The sequence below is a fragment of the Coturnix japonica genome, chromosome 10, assembly GCF_001577835.2.
Source record: "Coturnix japonica isolate 7356 chromosome 10, Coturnix japonica 2.1, whole genome shotgun sequence".
Lineage (NCBI taxonomy): Eukaryota > Metazoa > Chordata > Aves > Galliformes > Phasianidae > Coturnix > Coturnix japonica.
In genome coordinates, this window is record NC_029525.1 from 11,737,669 (window position 1) to 11,756,819 (window position 19,151).

Here is a 19,151-nt window from a genome sequence, read left to right on the forward strand (position 1 = left end):
CCAAGAGTGGTTTCTCCTCTCCCACGTAAAACTACAGACCGCTGCTCCACGATCTCTCTGAACAAACACCTTATTGTCCCTTCTGCATGTTCCCAGCCTCTGTGCAGCACTGAGAGCTTTTCTGTTAAATACCTCAGCCTGGTCCAGGAAAAGGGAGGGAAGGAAGGGGGGTTGGAGGGGGAAAGTGAGGGGGGTGGGCAAAACACGTTTTATTTCTTCTTTTTTTAAAATAAGGCAAACTTTGGAACCGAAATATGGTAATAAATGCACTCCTGTGATTTTTCGTGTTTTTTCAGCTGTAAAGAAAATAGGCGAAATATTCCATTTTGTCTGGCTTCCAAACCATTCTGAGAGTAAGGTCTTTATGCACAGAGCAGCCTGGATGCTGCTCCTGCCTGCTCTGTTTCTGAAACTATCCCTGGAACAATAACCTCCTTTTTCCCCCCAATCAGAAAGACACGTGGCAGAACTGCTCTGATATTGTGTCATCAAGGGACGGAATCCTTCATGCCAGCAGTTCTGCAGCATTGGCTGCTTGGATTGCTACAGGAGATAACAAACTGACACAGAGAGGTGCGCTTCGTGCACAGGGCAGAAAACAGATTTGGGTTCTGTGTTATTCTTTCTCAGTGTCGTTACCGGCTTCTCCTTCTGTAAGATCTCCAGCCTGTTATAATTTGGCTATTTATTTAATTGCATTGCACTTATACTACAGGAAGAGCCAAAATACCCAAGGATGCACAGACGAGCCTTCAGCAAGTAAGATCCAATGGAAATCTTAATAAAACCTGGACAGTTGAATGCTAGATCTAGTTATCTACCCAGGCTCAGGCATACAGCCTGGAACTAACATTCAGCTGAACACACAAAGCTTTGTAAGCATTTCTCTCTTCTGGTAACTACCACAGAACAGCTCTCATTCTCCCCTAATTTATACTGGTTTTACACTATAACACCATTAATTTCAGCAGCATTTCTCCATCAGAAGGAAGCTGAACATCTGGGCCTTCTGCTCCAGAATGGCATAAGCCCATGCCATTGGCCACCCAAAAACAACCAGCTCTCACAGAAAAAACAGAGCTGGCTGTCACTTGCAACACACACTGGCAATTTTCCTGACCCTGAAAGGGCAGACATGTCCGTTGTGGTGAGACAACAGCTGGACTCTCTCATGCAAGGTACAGCATCAGTGCTAAGGTAGAACTGCCACAGCTCTGTCTGCTCAATATGGAACAAGAGCCGCATTAAACAGCACTTTGAGCATCTAAATTCAAGGGAACAATGAGCCTTTGAGGCTCACTGAAGCTCCTACTCAAAACCCTCACTAGTCCAGAAGAAACAGATGTCTTGGCTGAGAACCTTCATAAAGTGTCTCAGTCATTTCAGGTAGCAGAGCCTGGAGCACCATTCCAACTTGATGTCTAACTTTTAGAGAAGAGAGGATGATTATGGTCTTCATAAAACCTCCTTAGGATGTTCTTCTTGCACTGCTGTTGTAATCGATACATAACCCTCTGCATGCAAGGAAGAATTTAATCCACAAAGTAGAAATGGAACTTGGAAATCTCTTTCCTCCTAGATATGCCACCTGTGGAAGTGACTGTCACCCAGACATCTTCATTTATTTACTTATGGGAAGCAAGAGGTTTGTAAACCATTATAACCCAAAGAAAGTAAGTAACAACCTGCAGGTGCTTTGTGGACCTGCCATTAGCCTTGAGTAGTTCTCTTTTAGGCACATGGAATAAAACGACCAAAACCTCTCTTGTGCCTGTGAGATCATGTTTCAGTACAGAAGCCATAGGCACAGAGACATAAGCCTGATGCTCGTCACTGGCTTCACTAGTTAACTGTCCAAGTCTGATATCTGTTAACACTCTGCTACCCGAAATTGCCTTGGAAATGTGGTGTGAAAATTCACTTAATGAGGCACTGGGCAGGACTAGAAGAGACATCCTGAAGCTGGTCCCTAACATATCAGCTTCACAACATACGAAGACTTTTCCTTTTGCTCCAGATAGAGAAAACATCAAACTAGCACAGAAAACCACACAACAAACCTAAGAGATTTGAGGGGAAAGCCAGATTTCATGTGGTATGTGCGGCTGTAGGGCCCCTGCAGTAACTGCATCTTGAGTCATGCTAATGACAAGGAGTGTGATCACATTTCTGGTTGGTATCAGTGTAATACTGTGGATAGCCTTGGCTTGTATTAACATCCCTTCACTTGAATATACACCACATGTAGGATACAAAGGCTGCCATTACCTCTCACCTAAGATACCTCCCTCTAATGTTCTGCAGAACATCATGACTTAAGCTGAAGCCATCCATGCTACAAACACACACAGCTGGTAACACCAACCACCCTCACATCATCACCCCATGGACACAAAGGTGATAAGTGAGCAATCACTTCCTATCTAGTCTTTGCTTTACAATGTGTTGCATAATGTTGGTGCTTGACAGTGGAAAAAAACAACCTTCTCCCCAATGAGGAGGAAGAGCTTCTAGCTTCATGACAGGCTCAGTTCTGGCCTCTTTTTGCTCCCCACTTTCTCTTTCCAAAGTTGGCACCTGAAAGTTTTCTCTGCATTAATTCCAGACATTGTGTAAACACTGTGCTTAGATTTACTTAAATGAGGCTGTTTCAGATCTAGCTTTCTTCCCAAATAGATTTCCTGTCTCATAAATTCAAGACATGCACGGTTTAGTTTTGCTAGGAATCTTGACTTGTTCCTCCCTTCAAGGTGATCTAGGAGACAAAAGGGCAAACGACATGGGAGAGGGTCAGGGCCTTTCTGCTTACTAGCTGGGAAGGGGAGAGTCCTACCACCAGTGGTAGAAAACATTACTACTTGCCATAAATAATCTGTAAGATCTGAAATCTAACAGTCCTTTAGCAATTTTTTTCCCCTCCATAACTCCAGGTTATTATATATATATTTTTACACAAAACACCCTCTTCCTCCTGAGCAGATCTGTCTCATTTCCAAGGGAGAAGGAAGAGACTTGTATTTTCTCCTGTTTCCAGCTACTCCAACTCTTTGTGACTCCTTAAAGCACCTATTCCTTGTGCAGGTAAGCAGAGAGTCTGCCAGGAGACAAGTAGCCCTCCCTCTTTTATTCACTAGCCTCTACTCACCAGCTTATACCAAAGACTTCAGATACCTATTCCAACAGCAACATGAACCCCTAACCACAGTGCAACCATGGATTTTGCTGCTGATATTGAAGGATCTCACACACCTCTTTTTATGCTGAAGAGGCTTTACCAAAATGTTGGAGCAGGTTTTCACTCTGAGCATTAGATCTGGAGGCTCTGAACCTGCTTTGCCTTCCAGCTGATGAATGGTACAGAGACCACAGACTTCACATTCAGAATGTAAAGATGGGCTGAGAGGTCAGGAAGAGTTTGGTGCTTCTGCTAATGCTGGCCCCGGCTACTCACACATCTCTCCAAGATAGAAATGTCAGCTTTGATATCAAGTTTCTTATTCCTGTAGCACAGGAAAGAGGTCTTTTAATAGAGCAGCATCACCAAACCAAAATACCTGCAATGTTATATAGATCATCCCTCTGAAGCACTACCTGGGGTTTCCTATAAGTATGTTGAAAATCTGTTCAAATCTCCCTGTTCTGTCTCTTAATCCAGTTTTTTCCCTCCTTTCTATTGATCCAATACCCAGCTGACGCCATCTCACAGCACCTAGTTGCTCTCCATCCCTGTACAGTTCCTTCCTTTTCTGTATGCTCAAACCTTTCACATACCAGGAGGCTGTTCTGGCATGCGGTGTCCTCTTCCCTCCCAGCCAAGACATACAGTGTGTGTTTAACTCAATTCACCTGGCTCAGTCAATTAGGGCTCTGTTTATTGCTCCATTCCTTTTGGGGAATGGAGCTATCTGCCCTGTCCTATCATTCCAAAGGGATTTCACCACATTGGGAACACTGAGGGATGCTCAGCTCTCTTTGCTAGGTGCAGTCCTGCTGAGCACCATTCCCTTGTCAAATCACTTTATCCAAACTATAACTCCTGCCTTTGGTTCAGCCTGCTCTGTGCTTTTGGGACAGAAAGAAACTGGGGATCCAGGCAGAAAATAAATCTTTCTCTTTTCTTCATTTGCTGAGGGAGATTTCAGCATCTTTCAAATAACTGACCACAACGAATGGCCTGTTCGCTTTGAACACATGGTGAAATTAGCCTGAAGAATAGAAACATTGCTCTTCATTAACAGCCAGACTCTTTGACTTGAACGTATGTTGCGCAGACAGAAAACTCTCCCTCTCAACACACACACAATGCCTTAATGGGCAATGGAATAGTGTTACTTCGGAAGCAACCACCATGACATGGCATGGAAAGAGAGGGTAAAATGGAGACAACTGGCTTCTCCAAAATTAGTTGCAGGCTGGGGTCAGCGAACGCATATCAATAATCTTTTCATTACAACTCAGACCTCAGGGCTCCACTGAATTAGCCCTTCACAGAGAGACAACAGATCCTGCCTAATAATCTCGCGAACTAGAAAATATGCTGTTGACCAAACCTGTGGAGCACAAATGTGAATCTGAGGAGACCACGGGAATCCTGAATAAAAACAAGGTTCTTACATGAAATATAGAATCATTCTGTGAGGTGTAAGCTGCAGAAAGACATTTAACCTTAACACAAGCCACAGACATCCGGAGAGACAATGCTGTTAAGTCCAAATCTAGTTTGCTAGACAAAGGCCATACATCATCCCTTTAGAAAGAGAAAGGGAGGTATGGAGGAAACCAGAACGGCAATTAAATGGGAATACAAAGTTTTCTGAGAGGCAAATAAATTCCTGCGTATGAGATGTGGTTGAGAGGAGAGCCAAAACATTGCCCACCATTTGGTGAAGCATTCTGTAAAGGCAACAGAAAATGCTGTTTTTCCAGAGGTATGTGGGACAGTTTGAAACCAACAGTACCCACATTTTGGGAGGAACGAAAGGCACCAACACAGATCCCCTTGTGGGGGAAATAACTGCTTAGCAGAGTGTTTCAAACCAGCAAACAGGCTCAGACACTGATGGAAGAGCACGTTGCACCAGTATTTTGACCCCAAGCACAGTGCACTAGCAAGAGAGATGGCAAAAAAGTAAAACTTGTTTTATAGTATTGGTGTAAAAGACCAATTCAGAGAAAAGTAATGATTACGATCTATTTTCAACAAGCTTTCTTCCAATTTTTCCAGCAAGATGGGTAGATAAATTATCTGGTGGATGGATTCAGTTTCCACTGGACTCAAGAGAAACGTGCCCATTTAATCCTGAGGTTTGTGACATCAAACTGGGGTTCTGGTTTTAAAGCCTAGTCTAGACATGTAACTGCTTGAAACAAATAGACAGCAGGGAGAGCGCTTGAGAGGAAGTCCCAATCCCTACCACTTTGCTCAGTTTTCAGACAGAAGAATTAATTCCATGAGACAACACAGCAAGGAAAATCCTGCTTGGCTCTTACACACTTACACAGTATGAGAACTGGATCTAATCACGCATAACATTTGGCACTGTCACCAAACAGGCTGCAGACTGTGGCAGTTCCATAGCTGTGACAGAAAAGCCGTCGTGGCATTAGAGCTCATCAATCCATACTATTTGCATAAAGCAAGCAATGGGAGTCATGTTGAGTAAGACTAGCTGCTGAGTTTCATAACAAAAATATTCTCTAGCATTTAAGATGAGCATTCTGGAAAACACAAGCCTGCTTCAAGCTATGACTAAAAGGAAGCATAATGGGAAGGTGAGAGGCAATGGCTATATAAGTTCTGACCCTGAAAGGTCAGTCCATGCAGACCCCAAGCTTGTCCAGCCAACAACTGGAGCTTCCAGAACTCTACTTGATGCTGCAGCATTGAAGATGTTCAAAGCCATGTTGGGTCACTCCCCTTGGGTTGGATGCCCCATGGTTGCTCTCTCAGATCAACACATTTCCTACCATAAGGATGTTGCAAAAGGCAGTGAAAAATATAAGTGTTCTGGGGAGCAGAAGAAACACGCACTAACTGGTCATTAGCAAAACTAGCAAATAACTTCTGAACCGAACTTTGAAAGATCTTGATGGTAAGTCAAGGCAAAACAGCAACAGATGACATTCTTACAGTGTGCTCTCCAATAGTTGCCACAGTATTTCTGGGAATGTCCAAATTGTTGAGTAAAAGTCTGATTACCTGCCAAATCATCCACCATATCTCAGAATTTAAAGACGTAAATGGATGAGTGAGGAGCCTAATGGGATTTGCAGAAGTGCTGCTCTTTGTCTCCAGGCACTTTGCTGCAAAACATGGCCTTGAGTCCCTAAAGCTACTTCTGGATAAGGACATAATATTATGAGAGAAATAAATCCAATCAGCTCTCTGAGCATCCAGTATCACTATTCCCAAATATTATTGTTTAATTACACTAACAGCACAGATAAGAGAGATATCAGTGAGGTAGGAAGCACCACAGGACTAGCAGTATATAGAAGAAATCGGTAACCAACTATGCCAGGATTGAAGAGAAGATGCCAACCACTGTGTCTCATTACCTTCTATTTCCCCAATATAGAGGATGGAGGCATGAGGAAAGCTTCAGCATTGCTCTGAGTCTGAAGCATGAGAAAGCTGTTAGCATTTTGTGCATAAGCAGAGCTGGCCTTTTAGTCTTTGATGCTAGAGTGCAATTCTGAAGCTATTAAACACAACACACAAACAGGTGAGCAGAGGTCTGAGCAGCCAAGAGAGAATGGGCCGAGTGTTTTATCCATGAAGTACACTGGTTTATTGTGTGGATGTAAATGCTGGAAGGAGGGTTTGTGTTAGCCAAAGCATCTTTGCCTACCATCTCAGTCATGTGCCTTGCATTGGCTGAAGGAGAACATGTGGTATCTCTAGCAGAAGGAAGGACAGAAGACTACTAATTCTTTGAAATGGAGACTCTAAAGGAAAACATAACTTTTCTAATAGAGAATGTGGGTGACAACCGAGGGTTACCAGCCCTTATTTCTTCATAAAGTTTCTGCAGGTAATACTGAGCTGGCTGCCACCTGTCTAAGTACCTTGCCTTGGCAATGCGGTGTCTGTCAGAGCCCAGCTCACCCAAGAACCCATCTTGTCTTTGTTGAAGTGGTAATTGTAATGTAACTCACTTTGGGTATGACAGTGGGAACTGAAAGCACAGCACTAAAGATGAACCGAAGTGAAAGATGAGTGGTGGATTCCCCATCCTCCAGAACATTCAAGGTCAGACTGAACTGGGCTTGAGCACCTGATTGAGATGTAGGTGTCCCTGTTCAGTGCAGAGGAACTGGATTACATGACATATAAGGGTCCCTTCCAATTAGAATGATTCTATGATTGACTTCCCAGCCACTGAGATCTCAGTGCCTAAAAATCACAAGCCTACCTATCCCAAACAGAAAAGTGTGAAGGAACATATGCATGCCAATCATTGCCTGATATGGGAATAATTATGGAGAAGAAATGGGTACACGCTACATGCACTGTAGTCTCAGACACTGCACCCTCCTGCTGGTGTGTTCAGCAGCATTAGCAACCCAAGCACCCTGCTGTCTGAGGGTATCGCTTACGTATCAATTACTACAAGGCACCAAGGTAGTATTCATACAATAAGTGCTATAGAAAACAGCAGGGTAATATTTAGAGGGCAAATACAATGAAGAGGAAGGCTGCAATTTGTTCAGCAGCAAAAGGATGTTCTCTGATCTTCAAAGTATTGTGCAGAATCAGGGTGACACTAAGATGCCAAGTATTGCGGGAGGACAGGGTATTATTTAAACCCCAGATACAATAATATGGAGAGAGTATTATTTACTAACCAGACGGGATGCAATAGCAGCAGTAACTGCATGGTGTAATTTACAACAGGGGAAAAGACATCATTTACAGACCAGTCATTACAGAATGGGAGGGTATTCATTATGGTACAGCACTGAAGTATTACTTTGAAGCTGAGCACCATAGAGGCACAGGGTATTATTTATACACCAAACACCACAGAAACTACTTTTCTGGGGTAAGTAACAGTGACAGTTAATCATTTATACAAAAGCCATCCTGTAATTTCCAATATGTGAACTACGTGATTATTTCAACCTTGAATCTGTGGCACAGATGATGTCACGTTAATTACACTTGGGTCTGTGCCTGCTGTATCACAGCACTGCTAATCCAGAGTAGTCCTCTGAACTCAATTAGTTTGTGCCAGCTGGGCTGAATCTGCCTTGCCCTGTGTAAAGGCTGCAGTGACGGGATTTCCAGGGCTGTGCTGGGGGTTTACCTCTGACCTGCTAGGATCTCAGCAGGAGCAGCAGGTTTTGCTGTGCATTAAGGTTGCTCAGTGCTGGGCGCTGCTCATCTAACACAGGTGTGAATGAGGGATGAGAGCTCCAGCTGGAAGGGATACATGCCACCATTTACACCCATTTATCAGCTGCTGACCTATGTGTTTTCTTTGCACAATTTTTCCCCTTCAGTCCATGAATCAGGAGATGTTTTCTGGTTGTTTACTCTTAGTTTCCCCTGAAGAATATCTACCATCTTCTGGTCACATTATTTCTATTTAAATGTCTGTTAAGTCAGACCTGTGGCCACACAATTTCTTTTGTCCTTCAGTAATTGTCACTACTGCTAATTACACATCCAAGTCCTCTGCTCACCATAAGGGCATTTTAAAAACCAAAGGCCCATGGAAACTACCAGCCTATCTGAAACCAGCAGTGTGTCCAGGCCAGCATCCTGTCTTGGACAAAATCAGTATCACCAACATCAGAGCAAAGTTCTCATCATCGAAAAAAATAGGGAAGAAAGTGCTGAGGAGGAAGTTTCTTTTTCACACTCGGCATTTAGTGGTTGCCTTATGCCTTGAAGCATGAGTATTTACATTCCATACCCTCCCGCTAATGTAAGCAGGGTTTATTGGGCATGTCTGGCTTTACTCAGGACTAGCTTGTGAGTGCAGCCTGCTCTGCCTGGCCAGGAACATCACCCTGCCCTGACTGCTTCCCTGCAGCACAGATCCCTGTAACAACAGGCACAGGACAAGCAGCACAGGCCTTGCTTCCCCAAAACAACCCGTAACCCAAATTTCACACAACCTACGTCTGTCATAGGGCTCCACACCAAAGTAAGGCTCATGGTCTGCTTCACCACAGCTTGCATAGCAGGAACAGAAAACGGATGGGTCATGCAGTGAAGTCCCAAAGCCAAGTCCCTGCATTTACTTCTCTTTCTGTGAGGATGGGACCATGTCCCCATAATGTGGCCACATCTGAAACCGTGATGTGTCTAAACTCACTCAGATAATTGGGTTTCTAAAGTAGGGGAAGAAAAGCTGAGAAAAGCAGTGTGCTTGTCTGCTTTTTGTCTGCTGAGGCTATTTCAGCAGCTAAATTATATGGAGGCTGAAAGAGCTGGAGATGTTAAGCCTGGAGAAAAGAAAGTTCTGGGGAGACCTTATGGTGGCCTCTCAGCATCTAAAAGGGGCTGCAAGGAAGAAGAGGACCGAGCCTTTAGCAGGGTCTCTGTTGCAGTAGAGAAATAGTTTCAAACTAAAAGATGGGAGATGTAGCTTGGATATAAGGAAAAGGTTCTTTACAATAAGGGCAGTGAGGGACTGGCACGGTTTGCCCAGAAATGTGGTGGGTGCTCCATCCCTGCAGACACTCCAGGTCAGTCTGGATGGGGCTCTGAGCACCTGATCAGCTGTAGGTGTCCCTGTTCAGTGCAGGGCAGTTGGTCCCGATGGCCTTTAGGGGTCCCTTCCAACTCAACTGATGCTATGATTTTAGAGTACCCCACACAGATCCTGGCCTTTCTCATTATTCCACCCACCCTTCTGCTCCCTGGTCTGTACTGAGCAAACACTGGGAAGGGCAGAATATCATTCAAGTGAGAAGTGGAAATTTCTATTACAAAAAAAGGGAAAGCCCATCGTAAAGCACTCAGAGGAAAAATTTCACCGGGAAGCATCTCAAAAAAATAAATAAATAAAAAAATTCAGCACGGTGAACATTACAAATCCACCCCCCCACACCTATTCATGGGGCCAACAAAAAGCTTCTTGAGCTCGGCACTGTGAGCCCATTGAGAGCAGTGCAGGGCATGGCACACACCCTGCCTTGTGCACACAGCAGCGCCCGCAGCCCCGCCGCGCACACAGCCCGGGCTGTTCGGCCCTCGCACAAGGAAACACTGAGTTTTTAAAAGTAAACTCTAAGGTTTCCGTTGTTGCACTGGGCTCAATTTTCTTTTTTTTTTTTTTTTTTTTTTTTTTTTTAATATATATATATATATAACAGCTCCCTCTCTTTGCTGTCTCTTTCACTCTTTAAACAGCCCTGAATGCAGCGGGCCGCTGAGCAGCCGTCGCGCTCTGGCTCCGTATGTGGTCCAGAGCTGGGATGAAGACGGCTTTTGTTGCTGCTGCTGGGAAGCTGCCTGCGAGCAGCACACACAGCCTGGCTTGTTCACACGTGGAGGCTCCGGGGGGAGCAGGAGGAGGAGGAGGATGCAGTTTGGGGAAGGCTGGGCTTGTGGTGGAGCAGCCGTCCCACCGCCAGCAAGGAAAAGGGGAAAGCAGGGAGATGGCAGAGGATGGTGGTGGAAAAGATGTCTCAGGCAGTTAAGAAAGGTCCTGTTGATTTTTGAACAGGGAGCAGCTGGACCTCCACCAGCCCACGTCCTTGCTGTGTGTAAGGCAGTGTGGGGAAGCAGTGAGGTCACCAGACCTGGGCCATTTGTGAATGCAGAGAGAGCGGAGGAGAGAAAAGACCTGCAATGGAGTGAAGTTTTTGAGTCCCTGGGGCTTCTGGTCACTGTATGACACCATGGCATTGAACAACAGTTAACAATCATTCATTTGTCTTTTATGGGATACCAGCCAACCCCTCCTACTCAAGAACCCCTTAATATTCCCCTCAATACAGGTTATGTTTTACAGTACTAAGCTGCCATTTTCTCCACTGGTTGAGCATTAATTTTAATGTCCTCATCTCCTTTCCCTCTGCCTCCTTCACTCCCTTGATTTCCTATCTCCTGGGATCTCTTTGCCCACCTGCCTTCCAGCCCTCATGATGCTGTCCAACCTCAGTTTTGCCTACAATTATAGGAAACATTAAACAGGAGTTCAAGCAGAAGAGGTAGAGTTTTTCCCCAAGAGACCACTGGAGCTGCTGAGAGCACATCATGAGAACATCCCTGGTCCAGCAAGGGCAAAAGGGGATGCCTGTATGCTCTGATAGCATCTCCAAACGTATTGGAGGGGACATATCTCCTTCTAACTCACAATGTGAGTAGGAAAATAAAACCCCAAAGAACCACAGCAAAGAAACAAACTTCAGCTTTCAAAACTCCCAACAGCTCTTCTTGGTGAGGTCTGAAAACCCACTCAATGCAGTCCCCGACCCCCAGCCCCTCTGCCCAACCCACGTCCTCTTTCTGGAGGCTGTAGACAAAAAGCAAACTGGTGAGGAATGCTAAGAAATTCCTCTTTCCCAAATGTTTCGTCATGGGATATTCCTTCCCTTCCCACATCTGGCAAAGTTATTTTAGAAAAGTAGGAGAACTTTTCAAAAGTGCATTTTTTGGCTCAAAAGTTTGGGTTAAAACACATGCTTTCCGCTACGTGCAGAGGGTAGACTGCTACTTAGCACAAGATTCAAGTGAAAACTCTTAAGACATGGTGAATGAGCTAAAAGGAGATATTCCTGATGCAGATTCCAAAGGATGAAACTTTTTGCTCTGCCTGCTCGTGCAGAAGAGCTCAGCAATGCACAAACCACTGCTAAAAGCACACAGGAGGAGGGCAGGTAACAACCAGAGCTGGGCTCTTGATATCACCCAGCAGATCCACCAGCACCAGGCATCGCTCATAGCCATCCGCATGCACGTGCTACGCTGTCAAATCTCCCAGATCCCGTCCCTTCTTCTCCTCCTCCCTCTGAGCCACCCTCTGTGTTCTCAATAATGATGCAATTACAGTGATCAGAGCGACAAACGGGAGAAGCATCACAGTGCTCCGGGATGTTTGCAACAGGTCAGCTCAGCAGCAAGATGAGAAATGCCACAGGCAGCAGTAAGATATCACCCCAATGCACTGAGAGCTCAGAGAGGGGTTTGCGGGACAAGAAGAGGGGCAGTCCCCTCTCTGCTGTCCCCACTCGTGGCACAGGATGCACGCTCTCAAGTCGCATGGTTTGCTTTCCCTTCCTTCCCAAAGAAAACTGAAAGCTCAGTGCACAGCCCATGTCTTCAGTGATGGGTCTCCATTCCGTAACCTCACAGCAGGGTTGGGGAGAACCCCGCAGCACTGCTGGCAGCACTGTCCCATCACTCAGGCTGGCTCCTCAGGCAGCAGCTCTCTTTGCAGGAGAGCAGAAAACTTGCCATCAGCCACTGCACAACTTTTTGCACATTTCTCTGCTCAGAGCAAGAACCAAAGCACTCAGAGCCTGCCATACTTAAAGCAATGAGGAAAGAAGTGGGAAAGTTAAGGAAAAAAAGCACTGAAAAGAGAGGAAAACGCAACTCCTTACCTTTAACAGTTCAGTGCAGTGCTCGGAGAATCTAAGTCCCATACACCTGGCAGAGAAAGTAGGTGCTTTTCGGTGCTCAAGACGGAAGGAGCTTGCCACTTCTTGCTGTTGCTGTATGTCTTCTTTGCTATCTCCAGAGGACTTTTCCTGCCTTTTTTTTTTTTCCCAGTTCCCCAGAAGAAATCACAATTCCCTGTGTGGTATTTCAGGTCCTTTCAGGCAGTGGCAGCAGCAGCAGGCTTAAAGAGTAAGTGCTGTGTGTGAATGGCAAAAAAAGAGAGAGAGGGTTTCAGACCACATTAGCTGCCACTAGCTGCAAGAGAGACCATCAAACTCCTGTCAGCCTCCTTAGATACCTCTTGAAGAGCTGGCACACTAAGTGTATTGGATCCTCCTCTGGATTTTAGAGTAAAGGTAGGCAGGCATCCAGGGGGCAGGGGGAAATAGGAGGGCTTAAGGACAGAAAAGGAAGCCCAGCCTCTTGGAAAGAGGGAAAAAAAAATAGAAAAGAAAAGAAAAGGGGAAAAAAAAAAAAGGCATTGCCAAAAGAGAAAAAAAAAAAAAAAAAGTACTGTAAATGGAGAAAGCTGAATGGGGAGTGGGGGATTAAATTTAGCCCTCTGGTTTGGAAGCAAACTACACAGAGCACCACAAGTGGTTGAGAGAGAAGAAATAGTTTATGCAATAAAAAGAGAGCACGGTTTATGCAAACTAAAATAAGATGAAGCTAATTAAGGAACCTGGGCAAATTATGCGTGTCTGCAATGCAGTCAATATCACTGCAGTCTGACTAGAAATAAGCACATGTACTGGGGAGCCCAAAGTGAGCAGAGAGCTTAAGGACCTGCTCTCTAGGATCTGCTGGCTGTGGGGGTGCAGATGAAGGGACAGGTGATGGAAGTGGTCCTGATGTGGGAACAGGGAGGGGATACTCAGCGTTGGGAAATGCAGAGTACCTGGTACTTATCAGTAACTGATATGTGATAGAAAGGCAGAGGAAGGGGGTTAAGAGATGGGGCTGTTTGTAGGTTGTGTGGGTAGAATTGTAGAAGGACTTAAAAGTGTTGGAGACTGAAGCAACCACCCCAAAGCTCCATGGAGAATCCTGTAATGGAATTCTCAGCAGTTCTGGTGCTGTGGGGAGGTGCTGAAGAGGCTGTTCTGACTTTTTTTTTCTTTCTGTGGGGGTGTGATGCTGACTTTGAGTAGAAGAAGCTGTGATGGAAGAGAACGCAGTGTGTTTGATGTTACAGGCCTGCTCTTAGGCTTGTGAAGGGTCTGGGGGAAGCTGGGAGGAGGTGGGGAGCACATAAGACCATTGGGAAAACCTCTTCTGATTGAGGAACACTGCATGTCTGCTCTCTGAAAGCTGCAAGTGGGCAGAGTTGGGACTGAACCTGCACAGTCCCCTAAGATAGGCTGAGATTCCCTACAGTGTGCTGCTTTTCATCCAGCCATTCATTGCACTTGGTCTGTCAAGAGATACAGCCCTTTATCTTAGCATGGGAAAGAATACCACTGGGGTAAAGGAAAAGTAAAACTTGCATGGTGCTACATGGGGAGAGACCCCCATCCTGGCTTTTCTCTCCCTGATGCAGTATGGATCCTTCTCCTGAGTGTATTGTGCTTCAAAGCCATGAGCTGGTTTTGGGACCGTTACCCTGCCTGGAACAGCAGGCACACTTCTGTTGGCCCTGATCCACGTACCAAGCCTCACACTTGTCCTCTGATCCTTTCCCTTCTTCTCTCTTTCAGTATGATCTTTAATATCTGCATTTCCACCTCTTTTCCCAACACCTATGGGCTGAGCTGGCCTGTATACAGTTGACACCGGTTTATGGTATAACAGATTTCTCACCCCCCACTAACTATTTAATACCATGCTCCATTTCATAGTCTGTTTCCTTGGTTGTCTCACTCCTGAACCTGAGATTTGTGAGCCCCTTGTTGCATTTATGCCCCCTCGTGAAAGCTGGGTGTCCACCATCCTGACAGCAGTGTCTCAGCATAGGACATTAGGATCATTAAGATTGGAAAAGACCACTGAGATCACTGAGTCTGACTTTATTCCACCTTAGGGACTCACTACCAAATTTTGGTTGTGAATCTTCCCTTTGGATCACCCCTTTCTTCAGATGTGAAAACTCAGTATTAAACCTTTCCTAGTGCTTCAATGATAGAGGGCAGAAGGGCATTGAGGGTAAATTCGTTGTGACCACTAGACAGTGCAAGGCATTTGTAGCCCTGTCCCAAATTCCCATACTTTATTTCCTCCTATGCGTGTCTTCTGATGTAGAAGAACACTACCTATCAATGTCAGATTTAATATTCCATATTAAGGTCAAGTGAGGGCTCACCACTGACTTAAAGGGCATTGGGTCTGTCTCAGGGGCTGCTGCCAGGCCGTGCTGGAGCATCGCCTGCCTGGGCAGCACAAGGACAGGCGAGGCGTGCTTCAGACAGAGCATGATGGCTTGTGCTTTAGGCAGGGCTCGGTATTTCCAAGTGGGGTGAAAAAAAAAAAGGCACGTAGACAGGAGCTATAAAATGTACCCGGAGTGATTTTGTTCTGACTCATCTGTGCAAAGGACTCTGCAACATCTCACGCCTCACCGCAGCCCTTTCTTTGAGTAACGTAAGGTCCCTTTTGGGAAACATATACATTGAGCTGTTTTGCTGCGGAGGGACTGGGAGCTCCGTGTACCCTCAGCTGCCACTGTGGTTTGGCAAAGAAAACCCCATGTGAACCTTTAGTGAGCTGAAGCCAGGGAACAGAGAAAATTCTCCTTCGGGGCTGACCAGCTTGGAAAATGTGATGCTCCACACAAAGTGGTTCCTTAGCAACTTTGGGAAAGGGATAGGCATGGCTCAGTACCTGCTGGCTGTCCCTGTTCTGTGTCTGCATCAGGAGCGATTGGAAAAACAGTTTGAGACATGCAAGAGAAATTGTGATTCATAACCCGCGATTGGAACTGCTGGTGTTTGTTTGTTTTTAGACTCAGCAGAGGCTGGGTCCAAAAAGTCGTATAAGTCGCTTTTGGTTTTTTGTTTAAAGCAGGGACGCCACAATTCAGAGGTCTTTGGAATACAGGTGACAAAATGGAGAAGTGCTCACAGTGAAATAAAGCTGTTACATGTCATTATGAAGATCAAAGGAGACCTGTATCTGTTCCCAGTGAGGCTCAGCCTTCAGGGAGAGCAAATATTTGATCACAGAACAAACCCTGTGCCCAAGGAAGGGTGAATAATAGATTTGCCTCTTGAATATCCAGAATTTGCATGGTAGAAGCAGTTGCTGGATGAAAACAGGCAGAAAAGGAAATAACAGCAGACAGAAAAAGATTGAATCGGTATGGCTGATAGTTATTTGCAGTTTTCCAAGAGCAATGAAAGGCAGGCTTGGTGGCTTCCAAGCCAAAAAATAACTCCCAAACCCCTCAAAGAATAAATAAAGAGAATAGAAAGGAGAACAAAGAACAGTCAGAGGGATAAAGAATAAAATCCTTAAACTGAATTTATAAATGGTGAGACCCATCCACTCAGTGTGATGAAGTTGCCCCTTCTTCACAACCAGCAGCTCGAACCATCTCACAGCCCATAGCTCAAACCCTTGTGTGCCTCTCAGGGTGAAAAGGAGGGCTCGGTGTCCTAGAAACGTTACTTCTAGAATTGTTTAATCCTATTTAATGCTAACTAGGCACTTAGGAACCAGCAGGGGCATGAGAAGAGGGTTCAGGATCCCAACCGATCCTTGAGCTGAACGGGGCAGTGTGCAATTTAAACATCTGTGCTAAGACTTCAGGAGGAGGCACTGGAAATCTGGGGGTAATGTGGGAGCTTTGAGCTTTTGCCTAAAAAGTGCTTTTACAGAGAGCATCTGAAGAGCTCCTGATCAGCTGTTGCTTCTTATCTGTAGCAGCATCTGTGGTAATTGTCTTTTCTGAAGGCACCCTGGGCAGTGCTGCTTGGGGTGGAGCTGGCAGTCACTTTGAATGCTCAGCTGTCTTTTGGTTCAGGTGGATAGAAGCTCTGAGCTCACCTTTCCTCACAGTAGGGAATCATGGAGTGGAGGAGTCACTGCCCAGCAGCATCCTTGTACCTCCCAAAAGTGAAACATCTGCAGTAGGAGGAGGAAATCCTTCCAGAGCTGCTGCTGGGGCACAGCAAGGATTGCACTGAAGGGGAAAGGCTCTTTGGGAGTCTCTGTTGTGATAGGAAATGGGGAAATGGTTTCAAAGTAAAAGAGAAGAGGTTTAAACTGGGTATAAGGAAAAGGGGTTTTATGGTAAGAGCAGTGAGGCACTGGCACAGGTTGCCCAGAGAGGTGGTGGGTGCCCTATCTCTGGAGAGAATCAGGGCTCTGAGCACCTGATCAGCTGTAGGTGTCCCTGTTCAGTGCAGGGGAGTTGGACCAGGTGGCCTTGAAGGGTCCCTTCCAACTCAGATGATTCTATGATTGTATAGAGCAAAGCCTGGATGTCTCCTGTCCAAGTGTGTCACCATCAGTTTGGAATGTCATGTTTGGGTTCTGCACTAATCCAGAATATAATCCTAGGCTGGGGATAGCACAATGTGATGTACAAGTGTCTGCATAGCCTGTGCCACTGGGTCGTGGGAGGAACATATGGTCTTACCTTGGGGTTGCATGGCAGGATGAGAAGCCAGAGGGATGGAAAGGCAGAGCCAAAATCATGCTAGGTAAAAATTAGGAGGAGCCTGAAAGCTCCCAGGAGATGCTTTGCCCACAGAGACCATGGGAGGGGGCTGAAAAGTCAACACCAAGGGTAAAAAGGGCACAGAAGAGCCTCCCCCAAACACAGCACCTGTGCCTCTCCTCCGAAGTGAATATCCTCCCTTGTCGGTGTGGGTGGAAAACTCACCCCATCTTTAAAAAGCAAACCCCACACTCACACACTGCTTCTCCCAACCCTGTTTGCATCTCAGCTTGGGATTGCTGCCCTTCCTGCGCCTCCGGCTGCACAAGGCACCTATTCAGCCTCAGCAAGTGGGACTCTCTCAATGGGCCGCCTTCTGCTGCCCCATGCAGGCAGACGTAAACAGCCGGGCTTTGCCCTGCACCCCTACCCCCACTGTGTGGCTTATTCCTCACCTGATAAAAATAGCAGCCCCGGCCCCTGGGTGGGATGGGGAGCACAGAGGGGGCTCTGTTTGGCAGGGAGTATTTCTTATGAAGTATTTTCTTCTTTTTCTCTTCTCCTGTCCTCTCAGTGTCTTTCCCATTGCTTAGTGGTGTTGTATGAAGGGGTGAAGATATCTCTGGTCACGTATTCGGTGCTGGGATCACCTGGATGGGGTGTCTTGTCCGTGTCTTAGCTCCCCATTTCTGTGCTTGGATAGATGCAATTGGGGTGTAAGGGAGGGTGTAATGGGGGGAATGGGCTCCAAAGTTGTCTGTGCTTTTAGTGTGTATGCTCCCCAGCCACCAAAGGGCTGCTCAGCACCATGGAACAGTGACTCTGAGAATGCCCCCCTATGTGATGGGCTTTTAGGGTACTGGATAATGGTCATTTTCCCTGCAAGAGGCAGGAGCAGCATCCCAGAACCACAGCCTGATATGGGGCTGTTAAGTGGAATGTTATGGGGTCTGGCTTCGTGCATAGTATCCCCACTGGGCATTAGGAACATGGTTAGTGAGCATGGTGGGGATGGGTTGATGGCTGGACTGGACAATTCTTCCAAACTTACTGATTCTATAATTCCTTGCATAAGGGACCTGTTGTCCCTTAATCCACTCATCTCCATGTGCCATCTGTGTGCAGCCCTTTCTAGTCATCTCTGGATGACAGTGACATTGGTTTTCTCTCAGAGGGTCATTCCCTTGGCTGAGTGATGCTGTGTGCATCGCCCACCCATCAAAGCTCCTCTCCTAAATGCACCTTTGCTTTTTTTTCCCTTTTGCATATGTGCATGCCCTCATCTCACCTTAATAAACAGCTGTTAGGGCTGAGCCTAACTTTGACCCCATCCCTAATGGGGAACTGTAAGGAAATGTGGGAGTGGGCGATACGCACAATATTTATACGATAAATGAATGAAAACAGTGCTATTTTTATGTTTCTTCCAGCCTGGGATAGAGCAACACGGGAATACAGAACCTTTTGTGCAGGCAGAGGACATCTCCTCTGTTTGCTTTCCTCCCAGAATGCCTCCCCTTGCCCAGCACCATACAAACAGCTCGCTGTTGACCTTGGAAGCTGGTGGGGGGATTACGTCAAGCGATGAGGGCTGGCCGGGCTGGGTGCTTTGCTCTCCATCCCCTTGACCTTAACCTTGTAGGTTATGCACACCATGCACATGGGGTCAGCTGCTGACAAAAGGGACTGGGGGCTTCCAGGGCCCCGTGCACAGAGCTTCTCCCTATGATTTCATTATGACATTACTGGCAGACCCATCAGGGTTCCTCCACCAGGAGGTGTCAGTCCCGTGCAAACCCAGGGAAAGGCAAATAAGACGATGTTTCTGCTTTTCTCAAGTGCCAGCCAGCACCCCAGTGAGGAGCACTGTCACAATCCCTCTTGTGCCTTTGAGGTTACCAGGGGGGTTGTGGGGAAATCAGGGGACATGGG

At 46.2% G+C, this 19,151-nt stretch overlaps 1 protein-coding gene across 4 annotated transcripts in view; it reads right to left on the reverse strand.

Moving 5' to 3' along the window:
- The window catches only part of ACAN (aggrecan), a 42,278-nt gene extending 29,232 nt beyond the window's left edge, over window positions 1–13,046 (reverse strand). For 2 of the 4 annotated variants that reach the window (XM_032446793.1, XM_032446792.1), the window contains exon 1: window positions 12,565–13,045. The gene's annotated coding sequence lies outside the window, so the exon portion shown is untranslated. Of the gene's footprint in view, window positions 1–12,564 lie in introns of all 4 variants that reach the window. The other 2 variants (XM_015873080.2, XM_032446794.1) reach the window with 2 other exon arrangements.
- Between the last annotated feature and the right edge of the window lie 6,105 nt (window positions 13,047–19,151).